Here is a 5,000-nt window from a genome sequence, read left to right on the forward strand (position 1 = left end):
TGTGTGACAATCATTGGTACTTTAACTTTAACTTTAATATTTGCCCTCGTGTGTGAATGTGAGTGTGAATGTTGTCTGTCTATCTGTGTTGGCCCTGCGATGAGATGGCGACTTGTCCAGGGTGTACCCCGCCTTCCGCCCGATTGTAGCTGAGCGACCAGCGACCCCCCCGAAATGGATGGATAGTTATATATATATATATATATATATATATATATATATATATATATATATATATAATATATATATATACAAACCTCGTTTCCATATGAGTTGTGAAATTGTGCTAGATGTAAATATAAACGGAATACAATGATTTGCAAATCCTTTTCAACCCATATTCAATTGAATGCACTACAAAGACAAGATATTTGATGTTCAAACTCATAAACTTTATTATTTTTTTGCAAATAATAATTAACTTAGAATTTAATGGCTGCAACACATGCCAAAGTAGTTGGGAAAGGGCATGTTCACCACTGTGTTACATGGCCTTTCCTTTTAACAACACTCAGTAAACGTTTGGGAACTGAGGAGACACATTTTTTAAGCTTCTCAGGTGGAATACTTTCCCATTCTTGCTTGATGTACAGCTTAAGTTGTTCAACAGTCCGGGGGTCTCCGTTGTGGTATTTTAGACTTCATAATGCGCCACACATTTTCAATGGAAGACAGGTCTGTACTACAGGCAGGCCAGTCTAGTACCCGCACTCTTTTACTATGAAGCCACATTGATGTAACACGTGGCTTGGCATTGTCTTGCTGAAATAAGCAGGGGCGTCTATGGTAACGTTGCTTGGATGGCAACATATGTTGCTCCGAAACCTGTATGTACCTTTCAGCATTAACGGCGCCTTCACAGATGTGTAAGTTACCCATGTCTTGGGCACTAATACACCGCCATACCATCACAGATGCTGGCTTTTCAACTTTGCGCCTATAACAATCTGGATGGTTCTTTTCCTCTTTGGTCCGGAGGACACGACGTCCACAGTTTCCAAAAACGATTTGAAATGTGGACTCGTCAGACCACAGAACACTTTTCCACTTTGTATCAGTCCATCTTAGATGAGCTCAGGCCCAGCGAAGCCGACGGCGTTTCTGGGTGTTGTTGATAAACGGTTTTTGCCTTGCATATGAGAGTTTTAACTTGCACTTACAGATGTAGCGACCAACTGTAGTTACTGACAGTGGGTTTCTGAAGTGTTCCTGAGCCTATGTGGTGATATCCTTTACACACTGATGTCGCTTGTTGATGCAGTACAGCCTGAGGGATCAAAGGTCACGGGCTTAGCTGCTTACGTGCAGTGATTTCTCCAGATTCTCTGAACCCTTTGATGATATTACGGATCGTAGATGGTGAAATCCCTAAATTCCTTGCAATAGCTGGTTGAGAAAGGTTTTTCTTAAACAATTCAACAATTTGCTCATGCATTTGTTGACAAAGTGGTGACCCTCGCCCCATCCTTGTTTGTGAATGACTGAGCATTTCATGGAATCTACTTTTATACCCAATCATGGCACCCACCTGTTCCCAATTTGCCTGTTCACCTGTGGGATGTTCCAAATAAGTGTTTGATGAGCATTCTTCAACTTTATCAGTATTTATTGCCACCTTTCCCAACTTCTTTGTCACGTGTTGCTGGCATCAAATTCTAAAGTTAATGATTATTTGCAAAACATTTTTTTTTTTATCATTTTGAACATCAAATATGTTGTCTTTGTAGCATATTCAACTGAATATGGGTTGAAAATGATTTGCAAATCATTGTATTCCGTTTATATTTACATCTAACACAATTTCCCAACTCATATGGAAACGGGGTTTGTAGTTTGTCTCTTTTATCCGATTATTAATCGATTAATCGAAGTAATAATCGACAGATTAATCGATTATCAAATTAGTTATTAGTTGCAGCCCTAGTATATGGGAGACAAGGTCTGTAATACAGGCAGGCCAGTCTACTACCCGCACTCTTTTACTACTAAGCCACGCTGTTGTAACACGTGCAGAATGTCTTGCTGAAATAAGCAGGGGCGCCCATGACAAATATAACATATATACAACATATATATATATATATATATATATATATATATATATATATATATATATATATATATATATATATATATATATATATATATATGTTTATGTATATACAGTATATATATATATATATATATATATATATATGTATATATGTATATATACATATATATTCTGTGTGAATGTATATATGTATATACCAGTGACGTGCGGTGAGGTTGATGGCTGGTGAGGCACTGACTTCATCACAGTCAGATTTACAAACATATGAACCCTAAAGAGTATCTTATTCACCATTTGATTGGCAGCAGTTAACGGGTTATGTTTAAAAGCTCATACCAGCATTTTTCCCTGCTTGGGGGTTAAATCACCAAAAATTATTTCCGGGCGCGGCGCCGCTGCTACCCACTGCTCCCCTCACCTCCCAGGGGGTGATCAAGGGATGGGTCAAATGCAGAGGACAAATTTCACCACATCTAGTGTGTGTGTGTGACAATCATTGGTACTTTAACTAAACTTTAACTTTACACATACAAACTGTAGCACGCAAAAAAGCACATTTAATTAAAAAAACGTTATTATGGTCTTACCTTTACTTATAAGTGCGGGAACAGTGGTGTTCGTGTTGGAGGAGTTGTGAATGAATGAAATATGAAATCCGTGCTGCAGTCTGCAGGTGTACCTAATGTTGTGTCCCTGCAGTCGTTCACGGCTTCTCCGGCGCGAGCAGTGTTGTTTTTGCACTTTTTGGCTTCTTGTTAAGTGACTTTTTTTGGGTGGATTCGGTCTTGCACGTGGAGGGTTTGGTTGTGGGCTTTGGTTGGTGTGGCGCTCCCGTCGGGGGGTGCATTCTGCGGCGGGGGTGCATTAACCGGCACCAGGAGGCGGGATTACTGCGAGCCTCACACAATGCGTCTTTGCAGCAGTTTTATGATTGCTCAGCACAAGAAATACGTTACACACATACAGTTGTTGACAAAATACACTGTACATTATATACCTCAGGTAACTAAACTATGGAAATGTACAATATAATTCATATAGCAATACGGTCTCACTGCACAGCAGGCCAGCAGTTAGCCGAGTCCGCAATCCATGTTGAGGCACAACTGAGCAGTGACGTGCGGTGAGGTTGATGGCTGGTGAGGCACTGACTTCATCACAGTCAGATTTACAAACATATGAACCCTAAAGAGTATCTTATTCACCATTTGATTGGCAGCAGTTAACGGGTTATGTTTAAAAGCTCATACCAGCATTCTTCCCTGCTTGGCACTCAGCATCAAGGGTTGGAATTGGGGGTTAAATCACCAAAAATTATTCCCGGGTGCGGCGCCGCTGCTGCCCACTGCTCCCCTCACCTCCCAGGGGGTGAAGAAGAGGATGGGTCAAATGCAGAGGACAAATTTCACCACACCTAGTGGGTACTTTAACTTAACTTTAACTTTACACATACAAACTGTAGCACACAAAAAAGCACATTTAATTAAAAAAACCTTATTATGGTCTTACCTTTACTTATAAGTGCGGGAACAGTGGTGTTCGTGTTGGAGGAGTTGTGAATGAATGAAATATGAAATCCGTGCTGCAGTCTGCAGGTGTACCTAATGTTGTGTCCCTGCAGTCGTTCACCCCCCTCCGGCGCGAGCATTGTTGTTTTTGCACTTTTTGGCTTCTTGTTAAGTGACTTTTTTTGGGTGGATTCGGTCTTGCACGTGAAGGGTTTGGGTGTGGGCTTTGGTTGGTGTGGCGCTCCCGTCGGGGGGTGCGCTCTGCGCGGGGGTGCATTAACCATCACCAGGAGGCGGGATTACTGCGAGCCTCACACAGTGCGTCTTCGCAGCAGTTTTATGATTGCTCAGCACAAGAAATACGTTACACACGTACAGTTGTTGACAAAATACACTGTACATTATATACCTCAGCTAACTAAACTATGGAAATGTATAATATAATTCATATAGCAATACGGTCTCACTGCACAGCAGGCCAGCAGTTAGCCGAGTCCGCAATCCATGTTGAGGCACAACTGAGTGACGTGCCTCAACTGGCTGCTGATCACCGCACCGTCTCTTCTCAGTATTTGAACGGCAAATGTGAAAATTCAGCGATTTTGAATAAAAATAATCGAAAACTGGTGAAGTTAAATGGAAAATAACATTATAGTATAATCACTGAATACATATAACAATTTAATTTTTTTTTTTTCTTTTTACATTTTTTTCTTTCCACGATAGCAGGTGAGGCCCCGCCTCACTTGCCTCCAGTGACCGCACGTCACTGGTATATACTGTACATATTAATATATTGTCAAAAATAACGAGTCAACTCAAATGATGACATGTATAAATGCAGATAAATAATGCAATTTATTTTGACAGTACATGCTCCTTGTCACAAACAAGCATTGCTGCGGTAGTTGTGACCCCAAGATTCAGTTGGGAAGCAAAACAACATAACGTGTCTAAGTATTACAAATATCTTGACAGTTTACATTGACAAACAGTTAGTAATATTTGTCAGTCAGTCATCCAGCACTGACTGCGAGGCAGGAACAGGTGTATTTAAGTTGCCAATCAGGGAAAGGGGAGGGAAGCAGCGCTCAGGCCAGAGTGGCGTAACCAAACAGGAAGTGAACAGAAATAAGAGCCCTGGACAGGGAACAAATACAGAAAATAAGGAAACACAAGAGTATATCAGACCTGACCTGGAATGACAGGTCGAGACTCTCCTTTACCTTATTCGCAGATAATTACCTGAAATGCGTCTATTGGGTCAGTGATCAGGTCAATGCATACACCAGTGCGAAGGGCGTATTTCACTTCAGAATACACCCAGATGGCACTTTAGCTAAAACTGTTAGCACGTTTTGAGCAAATAAATGATGTGCATTCAAGTAAAACATTTAAAAAAATTTTCCTGGATGACATACTGACAATAAAATTGCATT

Source organism: Nerophis lumbriciformis, linkage group LG05 (genome assembly GCF_033978685.3).
Source record: "Nerophis lumbriciformis linkage group LG05, RoL_Nlum_v2.1, whole genome shotgun sequence".
NCBI lineage: Eukaryota > Metazoa > Chordata > Actinopteri > Syngnathiformes > Syngnathidae > Nerophis > Nerophis lumbriciformis.